The following is an 11,292-nucleotide window of genomic DNA, read 5'->3' on the forward strand; positions in this document are numbered from 1 at the left end:
TAAGAAGCATCTGGTGAATTGTCTGCACATTATGATACACGCAGATGCCTGAGGTTTGGTTTTATTTGGACCGACGCTGTTGCTGGTGCTGTCCTGGTCCTTTTTCCATTCATCAGTCACACATTATATCCCCCCCCCCCCCCCCATTCTTCCATCTTGTTCAGCTAAAAGCAATAAATACTTGCTGGTTGTCAGTTGCCATCATCTTTCTGAATGTCAACCCTTCGCCTTCTTAATCTTTACAGTGATGAACAAGCGTGCACTACTGGCCGCTAAGAGTGTAGGTTGGGTTACACACGCATAGAACAGACCAACTCAGAGGCTCAGACGCCAGCGTTAGTGGACAGTGACCAGCGGATGCACCGCCAGACTAGGCTGACGGTTTTCAACTTTTCTGAGGATGCTTAACCAAAATATAGAACTAGCGGTTACTTTAGCAAGAGCAGGTCGTGGAACTGAAAAGATCTCATGCTTGTCGACTTCATGAAGCTGAGTGAATTCCCTCACTCTTTCCATTCATGGATTTTTGCAATTGTGTTGATCATTTCTTCAAATTTTGGGACACGTGGTTGATATTTTTCTTGCTCCAACCCTCAAACATCTGTAGCTGCAGTCAAAGGTTTTATTATGGAAATATGTCTGTTGTTGCCGAAATAAAAGCCTCGAAAAGGTCTTTGTTTTTCGACTCTGTTCAACACCAGCGCCAAAATGATTAATGTTGCTGATGTAGATGACGGAAAAATTATATCCCATGAAACCACATTGTAGCTGCACTGAAAATATCTCAACGCAATGTCATTATGTCAAGACAATGAACTCAAAAATGCAGCGTGACCTGCCAACAACTGCATTTAAACAATGTGAAGTTGTTTTGAGGTGGACCTACTGGCTAGCAGTTCAAGATCCATGCAGCTCAAAATGACCTTGTAGCTCCCCGGTCGTTCGGTCGCAGTGACGTGGGAGGCATTTTCTCTTCTTCTTTGGTCTTTGAAAGATATGCACGGACCCATCAAGATAAGAAGCAGGCGCAAACAAGTTTGCAATTATCTCCAATCCCACCAGTGCCTCACATCTGGTCTCCTCTTGGAGAGCAGTAATGCCAACAAACGTCTGCACAACAGAAGTGCAGAGAGGAAAAAGGGTCATTGAGGGTTTCTTTTACCAACCATTCATCATTACAGTCTTTCATGCGCATTTATTAGCAGCACATCAAGAGGTAGGTGTAAAGAAATCTGCATCCATATCTGTCTGGAGGCCTGTTCTGTGGGTCGTGGTGTGGGCGAGTGGAGGAAGAGCAGAGCGACAAGCCTGGCTGGAGATCATTAGAGCTTGTTAGTGTCCCCGCTGCCTGGAGCCTGGCGAGGGGCCTCCGTTTGGGGAACCTCTCCTCTGATCCTACTGAGAGAAAAGCAGCATGTAACGGGGACTGGGGGGCAGGGACAGAGGACGGCTGAGGAGGGAGGGTGATGGGGTATTTGCCACTTACAGTACATGAAACCCCGGAGACGTCCCAGCAGATCTGCAGGTCTGACTTTCATCTGCCTCATCCCTAAGGCCATTAGGCAGTTTAGTGGGGAAACGGCTGCTAAAATATACATCTGTCTTAGTGTCAGCACATACCAGCTCTCCCCTGTCTGGCTGCCGCTGCCGCTAGTCGATTCAATATTTAAATCATCAGTCTCCATAAGCGTTTGATGTCAGCTCCTAACGAGCTCTGTCTCTAACACTGACAGGCCTGTGGACAGAGCTGCTGTTTACTGTCAGGGAAAGAAAACGCTGCCTCCCTTTGTTTCGTCATATGTCGATAAGATCCAATGAGACAACTTTGTTTGAATAACTGCATAAAGGGCTTCAAGCAATGTGCGCTTCAGCAACTCTATTTCCTTCTTTCAGCAATTCTGATGACACTTTTTCCAATACTGGGTTTCTGTCAGAATCAAAGCATCGGTGTCACATCAGTTGATAAAAATCAGTGCAAATACTCAAGATGAGAAGTCTGGGGACAGAGAATGAGTGCAACTTTTGTTACTGATGTTTAGCAATAATGTCACTGCATGCACATTGTGTTGCTGCTTGATACACTGTAGCTGCTTCATGAATTCTGTCTCGTCTGAGGTTAAGTCTGGTCAATTCAAATATTAGGCTTTTATTCTGAAAGTGTTGAGTTTAAATGATATAAAATTGGCACGTACCGCAGAGTGCGCTTGTGTGGGTTCGAAACAGCCCACCATACTTGTGTCCCAGGTGACCAAAAAACAGGACCTCACAGCTTTAAATAGCTGTTTGAGGTTTAAGCCCTGGTTTTAGGGTCAGGAGGTCAGATTTTAAAGGGCCCTTATTGTGGAAAACTAACTTTTTCGGGGCATTTAAGTTTCTTGGTAACCTAACGACCCTCAAACTGGGAAATCAGGAAACCTAGTTGTTTCAATGTGGGCTGGCTTTCACTGTAGTTATGTGATTCAGCGAACCGTTCAGATGCAACGCCCCCAAACGCATCACAAGGAGCTTCAATGAAATTGCTTACGCAGGCTCCGCCCATGTCTTCATTTCAAGCTGCCTCTGGAGTTGATGTGATGGGTGCGACATTTCAGACACACGCTAAGCAGCTCCAACGCAACCGACTGTGTTCCTGCGATCCCATCCCACGTAGTTTTAGTACATTACTTGTCTTAACATGCAATGGGAGGTCGCAGGTCACCGAGTGTTTTTTCATTCCTAAATATTTTTCAGTGGGAGGTGGTTTTGTGTCCCATTCGTGTCACATTTAAAGCTCTTCAGTTTCAGAGAATTAACCAAAAAATCTTCCTGTGCCTCCCATCCAAATCTTAAACCTAACCCGAAGTTAACTGTCTCATTTTCCTGCAGTAAATTTCATTTAAAGAGGCCACCACCACCACCGACTGCTGTCCAGAGTGCTGCACTGTCATACCAGCATGACAGCAGGATCCAGTATCCGCCACAAAAGGACCCTGATTGGTTTTCTGTTTGTATTGTTTCTGTAATGGAGTGTTAAGAGGTTTTGGTCATTTCAAGCGTTAGAGTTAATTATGAGATCAGATTTGAGCAAAAGAGGAAAAAGACGGGGAGAGGCGATTGAAACATCAGGTTTGGAATGACGGTGTGTCGTTAAGTCTTTAACGACGGAGATGCAGTTTAGCTGTCTGCTCACGCGCATGATTCATCCTGATGCGTTATTCCCTTTGACCTGAGACCTCCAGCTATATCCTGTAAAACCAACCCACTCTGGTCCAGACCTTCTCCACCCTTCACCCGTGCTCCTCTCCATACGTCTGGATGCTGCACACATCGCCTCCTTTACAGGACGCAAAGGGAGACAGAATCAGTCCTCAGAGGAGGGAATCATCTCACCCCCCAGCAGGATCCCTCCCTCTCTGTGGGCCTCCCCTGGGCAAAAGAAAAGATTAAAACAAACAGGACTTTAATCAGCACGTCCTGCTTCTCTCTGCTCAGCTGCCGACAGAAGGAGCCCTCTTCAGGAAGGCTGCCTCAAATCAAAGCTTCCTGCTCGCCACTTGCTGCTTCGCCGATCCGTATCACAACAACAAAAACAGCAGAAACAATTATTTATTCCTTTTGATGTGGGTTTTGAAGTTACCCCACCTCTTCCACTATGCCCCCACCCACACCTCCTTCCTCCACCCCTCCTCTTCCTCACACAGCCCCTCCAGCTTTCTGTATCTAGTACTCCCAAGGAAACAAGGTCATGCCAGCTTCTCCGTTGAAGGAGGAGGCTTCTTTGAAGAAGCAGCAATTCCAGAATAAGGCCTTTTTCTTATTTTACGCCAAAGTGTGTCGTCGTTTGAGAGAAATTTGGACTGAGTGCTCATGCGCCTGCCCATCGTGAGAAATGTCCCTTTCAGTGTTTTATGCGACAAATCACTGATATTTACACTGAATTTAGTTGAGTTTCATGACATATTAGGATTATTTATTAAACTGAAAACACATATAACACATAAAAAGGAATTTGTGGATGACTTGTCATTTTTACTACAAACCTGGAATGTTTTTTTGTTTTTGTTTTTGTTTTTTTAAATCATTCCTCACTTACTTCTGACCACAACAGATATTGCATGCATTCTCTCAGGAACAGTCCTGGGTGCAAAAGTTTACTGTAATCCGCACCCACATGTGGTGAGCAAGCAAGGCCTGCTTGCATTATGTGAAGGGATGGGTGTGGTGATTACAGACACGACACGCTGGTGTTTTTTTGCTTTTCGGAGCAAAGAAGAAGCTACTGAACAGGGCTGGTGTCACTGCAGCAGAGTCAAGTTACAGAAAACCACCCGAAAGGTGCGTTTTGCCTTTTAAGTTCTCACAAATTCTGTCTTGAGCTCACAAATACATTTTTCCCTCCTGCGTTGCTTCTTTGACACTCCAGAGTGCAGAAAGAGCCAGCCACGTGTTAGCTTGAAGCTAATGCCGACTGACTGTGACCACCACCACAACTGGCCAAAAACGTCCGTTTCCAGTCTTCTCGAGCCACATCGTCCGCTGTAATCCATGTCTCTATCCAGCTGGATTCCCCCACAATCCATAAACGTTTTGGATTTGAGCTTCCAGCCCACTTGTTCGCGATAGTGCCGAACTAGAAGTGTCACAGTTGGACTTTAGTTCAAATCAAAGTGAATTTCTGAGCATGCAGCTGGGTAGAGAAGATGTTGATGTCAGGAGACGATGTGCCCGAGAGTTTAACTTTTTTTGGGGGGGGGGGGGGCAGTTTTGCTGCCGCCACGTTGACGTCGAGCTAATTATACGTGGCTGGTTCTCCCTGCATTCCAGAGTCACAAAGGAGGGTTAAGAAAAAAAAATAAATAAATCATGACCTCAAGATGCCTTTTTTTCTTGGATTCAGTTTAACAAAAATAAATCTCAGCATGGCTGAAATATCTGAACTGTTTTTCATCTCAACACAGCAACATATGCTGAGGCCTGTTGGATACAGCAGCATCAAAAGGCTTGGCAGAGGAAAGGCTCCTCAAATGTGGTAATCATGTTTTTATCATTTCTGAAAGTCGTGATACTCTAAATTCTTTTAATTGGGGGGCTGGGCTGGGTTGTGTAATTCCTCCTTCAATGCCTGACAAGCTCAGGTCACATGTTTTTGCCTCATAAATGTCAGGGGAATTGTGTTTTAGGCATAATACTGCCATTTTGGATGCATTTCTGCTTGGCTGACATTTTCATGGTTGGGTGAGTCTCTTTTTAACGACAGCAGAGAGATTCTTGACCGAAGACTCTGCGAATATTGCCAGGACCTCCTCTCTGATTCGCTGATACGTCTTCATCGTACTCATCAATCGCATCATTGCTTGCAGGTGTTGCTTTTTATTTATCAAACGTCTTTAAAACCACAGTGAAATCTCTCTCAGCTACTACAAGACTTGGCAAATCTTTACGACAATGCTGCCGCCGCCGCCCCCCCCCCCCCCCCCCCAAAATAATCCACTCTTCATAACAGGAAGATGTTTAAATCTTTTACAGAGCACTTAAAACACGTCAGGACAGCTGCGGCAATAACGTTCAAATGGTTGCTGACCACAATAAAGATCAACAAAGTATGTCGGATTCTGATCATTTCCTTTCAACAAACGGGTCAGCGATGACATCAAGCGTAGCAGCCAGTGGGCTGTGCGTCTGTCTCCGGGGTCACGAGCTGCACTGATGCTATACAAGCTGCTACATACATCTGTTGAAGCCACTTCTCATCCAAAAAGTTTATTTTGCCTGTAAAGTTCTAACAAATACTCGAGGTCACAGAGGTGTTCTCTTCCCTCCTGCGTCACCTTTTTTTGTAGCTCTAGCTAGCTGCGACTTGAGGCTAACAGCAACAAAACCACCACCACCAAAAAAAAAAAAAAAAAAAAAAGTTTAAAACTCTCAAGCGCATCATCCAGTATAATCCACGTCTCCTTTATCCAGCCGTGTGCTCAGTAATCCACAAACACTTTGATTTGAGCTAAAAAAAAAAAAAACTAAAAAAAACTACCTGAAACTCCTAACAACGAGCTGGCCTGGCGAAATCTGTGAGGAGGTAACGTGAGGAGGACGCTACATCGAAGTGTAAAATAACAGGTCATTTTCTGTCCACTAAGATTGGAGAAAATCTTTTTTTTTTTTTTTTTATGTCACCCTGCTGACAGGGCGAACACGACCTCCTCTTCAGAGTTGAAACTGCTTTTCTGCTCTCGTCTTGTTCAGTTATAGAATCTGTGCTTCAGCGCTCTTCGCCGGGATGTAACACTGAACAAGATTATACACACGCCGACCGTGAACGATAAATTAAGTCCTCGGACTGTGACGCTGAACTTGTAAAGCATTTCATTACAAGTCTCTGATTCACCACATGCGCCTTTTTTTTTTCCTTCTTCTTTAAAGTGGCCTTCATTTAAACTCCAGCTTAATTACACAATGACTCCTGCATCCCCGGCAGGCAGCAGGGAGGAGACCAACCCGCCGGAGCTGAGAGACATCAAGTGCCACCCAAACTAGGATTTATGGTCACACCTCTCGGTGCTAGTTAAGAGCAATGGTGTTAATCTGACCCTAAATCAGTCTTGTGTCAACCAGAAGCCATGATGCTAATTAAGTCCACTCCCTTTCAGGGGGGTGTTTTAGCGCCAACTGGAAATAACTGATGAAAGCCATAGAGGGTGTTTACTCTCAGGTGTGGCGCTCGGCCCCAGAATAATTCTTATTAACACCTTCAAAATAAACTGAGGCCGGCACGGTGGTGCAGTGGTCGGCACTGCTGCCTCACAGCGAGAAGGTTCCAGGTTTGAGCCCCGACTCCAGCACAGGATCTTTCTGTGTGGAGTCTCCATGTTCTCCCTGTTCCTGTGTGGGTTCTCTTTGGTACTCCAGCTTCCTCACACAGTCCAGAGACATCAAGAGGGGACGAGGCTGACTGATACTCTAAATTGACTGTAGGTGTGACTGTGAATGGTTGTCTGTCTCTATGTGTTGGTCTTGTCTCTGTTGTGCCTTGCCATGGATTGGCGACCTGTCCAGGGTGAACCCCACCTCTTGCCTAAAGGCTGCTGGGGTACCAGGAAGCGCAGAAATAAAAAAAAATAAAAAAAGATATTTAATTATCAATCAATACTTACAGATAAAAACAGGAGGAATCCAATCTGTGGAAATCAAGACAAACAAATCTAAAGGTTTAACCCCCAGAGAATCCAGTACAGCAGGAAAGAACTGGTGAAAACCAAACAGCACGGCTGGAAACAGAGCAGACCAACAATTACTAACTGGACACACCTGAGACACGTTAGGGGCGGAGCCAGCAATCACACTGGTGGGAAAATCAAACAGAGACAGGAAGTTTAAAAAAATATTTTCAAAATAAAACAGGAAATTACTCAAAGTTGAGGCAGGCACAGCAACAACATATACACAACAATGATATTAACTGCAATGTACACTTGGATTTATTAGATAATTTCATTCATTAGGTTTACTGTTTAATTTGAATCAGTTTGAGAAAGCAGCTGGTGTGTGTGAATGATCACTTTGGAGGCAGTGTGTGTGTTGCTGTTGATCTGTTCTTGGTTGTAATGAGACGTGCTACATCCCATTTTCATGAACTTGGTTTGGGACAGTATTAGAAACACCTCCCAGTCTTGAAGACGCAGGGCAGGATTGTATTTTGGCTTTACACTCTGAAATGGGTGGGTAATGTGGGGCTGTGTGTATTTCCTGAAAACGCGCCATTACCATCTTTGACAGGCCTGCACAGTCCAGCGGTTCGTCAGAAACAAAAGGCGAATGTGTCGAAAGGAAGAGCGGTCGGGTTACCGTGAGAGGAGCTAACAAATCCCCTGAGTCTGGAGCTGAGTGGGGGCCTGCTGACTATAACTGACCCAGGCTTGCTCCACTGAACCCGTCCGTCCTCTGTACTGCCTCCAGTGAGCATGTGAGTCCCTCCAGGGACCTGCAGGCTGTCCGTAGTCCCCATCATACTGTCAGTCATGTAGAACATTAGGAATCAGACGGATCCACAACTGTAGAAAAGGTTTGTGCTTTTTCCTCCCACAAGAAAATAACTGTTTTTCCTTCTTTTTTTTTATTGTGAACTCTTCAGAAGTGTGTCTCTGCTTAGCTCGGTTATGTACAGCTTGACGTCAGCCTGCAGTTCTACAAAATGAAAGGACTTTTGAAAATGTTGCTGTGGAGCATCGGTGTTGCGTAGAAAGAGACGTTAACCTGCAGCGCGCTGAGATGTCACCTAAAGAAGAACTGATTAGTCCAAATGAAGGGATGTGGCTCCTTTCTGTAAATGAGTGAATGCAGCAAGGTGAAACAAAGAACTAAGTTCCTCTGATAAATGCGGAAGCTGACAGCGGGCGCCAGGCCTGACTGGCACATCAAAGCCACCAAAAAACACAAGGAACCCGGTGGCATTTCCAACACACACGCACACACACACACACACACACACAAAAAGCACAATCTTCATCATCCTTCCTCCATCATTGCTAACTTTACCCCATACTCAGCGCTGACCATTTAGTCTGAATTGAGTCACGCTCAGTGGGGGAGGAGAGCTTTGAAAATTATCTGTCTGTTGCTGTTTTTCAGAGGATACAAAAGGACTGACGAGACCATTTATCTGTAGATTCTTTAAAAGGAAAAGAAAGGCAAAGCAAAAAGGCGAGCCTACCTGATGTTTTCTCTCTCGCTCTCTCTTTTTTTCATGAGTCTCTGTGTGTGTCTGCGATCCCTTTATCTGCCTTTCATTAGCGCCTCGCTCACCCTCTTAGAAGGGTGGGTGTCTGGGAGACAGTCACTTTCTCCCAGCCTGTGATGTCTCTGCAGATTACAGAGGGTCTTTGAAGCCACTGCACTCCTCATTGCCAAGGCCTCAGACAGGCCTATGCCATCTGTCAGACTGACGGCAAAGTAGCGGAATGGGGCTGAGACACCCTCTGTTGATCCACACTTTTGTCTTTTATGTGCCACATTTGGAAGTCGCGTAGCAGCCACACCTTTGTAATCTTCTGCTGGGACCTGCCTGAATGATTGGCCTCTGCAGCACACAAACACACACACCCACAGACAGGAGGGAATAATGGGCTCCGTAATTACTCGTACCTGTGGGCATCAGTATCTAAACCAGACAATTATCGCCATCCCCTCACAGTCATCGCTGGTTTCCTCCCACTTTTCCAAGGTCCTGGATTTCACTGTCATGGAGGTCGTTTTATGCCAAACCAGTGGGAAAGTTTTCATTGTTTGTCAGCTTAGAGGAGACTGTACGTTTGTCTGTCTCGGCTCGACGTGACGGCAGAACAGCCGGCCGCCGGCGACTCGGTATATTTAACAAGAAAGTTGATGATCACAGAGAAATATTACAAAGTGAATATTTTTGTCCAATTCTGACGACAGGGATAGGGAAGTAACAGTGTATAAATACTTTGCATTGTACTGTAGTTAAGTAATTTTTCAGGCACCTACATTTTTCTGACAACATTTTGCTTTTACTCACCACATTTTAACACGAACATCTGTCCTTTCTTTTCTTTACATTCTTAAAAACCACGCTCCACGATTAGTTTTGATGCCTGGCTGTTTATAAAAAAAAAATAAAAAATGGCATAAAATAAGTAACGAGAGAAACAGGCAAGAGTTTAAAGAGGCAGACAAATTGTTTCACAACACAAAAATGTATAAAAGAGAGAAGAATTCTGCAAAATGTCAGAAAGCTTGAAGAAGGTAACAGGTTTGGAGAGCAGAGCTTAAATGTGAAGCTTGAAAGCTGCGTTTGAAAAGTGTACAAAGAAAAGCCACAATACTTTATAATCTATACTTTTCAGCACTTTTAAGAGCTTATACTTCTTTATTTTACTTATCTAAATAGGGTGCATGAGTACTTCTTCTTTCACTTCATTCTTTCACTCTCAGTAAACGCGCTTCTAGTAATGAATCTTGAGTAATGAATTGTGTACTTTTACCACCTGTGATTTTAAAAACTGTTTAAAAAGGAAATTCGATGGCCTTTGGGTCTCAAATAGATACATTGATCATGAGATAATTGAGGTAAATGCAACTTCCTCTGGCCTAAAGTGTAAAAATCGAGAAAACGCGTGTGATTGCGATTGGCGGTTCTGTCGCCGTCACAAACAGGAGTTGTTTTCTTGGGGCTACAGGCTAAGAGGGACAACAGCCACTGTTCTGAGATGCCTCATTTATAAGGACCCTGATTTATCCGTTTCTGGAGGAAGGAGGGGTTTCTGATAAGCCTCTGAAGGAGAGCGATATTACAGGCAGTGCGTTTCCACCTCAAGCAGCGCCTCTCCCTGTATTGAGATGATAAACTCTCATTGAGTTTGCAAAGACCCTGTCCCAGCGGCTTTCGTTCAGTTTATATGAACTTTTCAAACGGATGAGGATCTGACGCAGGATCGTCACCAAGCTCGCGTGCTTTGAACCGCTCTCCCCTGTGTATTTTTCCCACCCCAGGACCCCTGTCTTCAGAGGCTCGGGGAGAATAAAGGCTCAGATTGACAGAAATCAGTGGTCACCCACCATCCTCCACACACACATACACACACCTTTCTTTTACTGTCACACACACACACACACACACGCATACAATTCTCCATGAAAACACACTCTCTTCCCACTGGCATCCCCCATAGAATCACACATCAGACCAGCCTCCTTTGAAGAAAAAAAAATCCTCCATTATAATTGCGTTTTCAGAAACAGAATAATACATTAAGTACCTTAAAGCAGAGAGTGACGTTAGTATACAAAAACATTAAGCAAGCCCGATGAAAAATACATCAGAGTAATTGGATCAAAGATGGCTGCGACGAACATGTGGAGATGCAGATGGTAGCAAGAGCGCGTTCAGTAACTCCAACAGGGCGTCCTGAAGGCCCAAAGGTGCTGGCTGTCGCATCCTCGTGTTTCATGCAATTTCACATGGAACTCGTTCAAAACAACCAGGGTGAGCTCCGCCATGGCCTCTCAAAGAAACATGGCCACGTTATTAGGATTTAGATCGTTTGGTCGTCCTCCCCAGAGCCAGACAAGAGGCTGGACACCGCCTCTCTCCTCTGTGTGGGGAACTGAGACCCACTGCGACCAGCTGACCGCTAGTTAGCTTAGCATTATGAATGCTAGTGAGTGGGAAGCGTTAGCATACATCAGTCAGAAAACCGGCACATAGATGAGGTTCATTTCATCCAGAGGAAATCGTCAGAGATGATTAGTGTTGTTTTACTGGCCAAAGCAGTTCAGACAACCGATGTCATGCACAAC

The 11,292-nt window shown here is 44.9% G+C and overlaps 1 long non-coding RNA gene across 3 annotated transcripts; it reads right to left on the reverse strand.

The window, feature by feature from the left end:
• Positions 1 to 1,198: 1,198 nt before the first annotated feature.
• On the reverse strand, positions 1,199 to 7,413 carry LOC147269689 (uncharacterized). Of its 3 annotated transcripts, XR_015111546.1 has the most exons (4): positions 7,131 to 7,413; positions 3,255 to 3,405; positions 1,487 to 1,582; positions 1,199 to 1,398 (listed from the first exon to the last, which is right to left on the reverse strand). It is a non-coding gene; the product is annotated as an uncharacterized LOC147269689 (long non-coding RNA). The 3 variants fall into 3 exon arrangements; XR_015111540.1 differs by lacking the exon at positions 1,487 to 1,582 and having other exon boundaries at positions 1,199 to 1,395; XR_015111543.1 differs by lacking the exon at positions 1,487 to 1,582.
• Between the last annotated feature and the right edge of the window lie 3,879 nt (positions 7,414 to 11,292).

Source organism: Aulostomus chinensis, chromosome 2, assembly GCF_037954235.1.
Source record: "Aulostomus chinensis isolate RoL2024-O1b breed Wild chromosome 2, RoL_Achi_v1.0, whole genome shotgun sequence".
Lineage (NCBI taxonomy): Eukaryota > Metazoa > Chordata > Actinopteri > Syngnathiformes > Aulostomidae > Aulostomus > Aulostomus chinensis.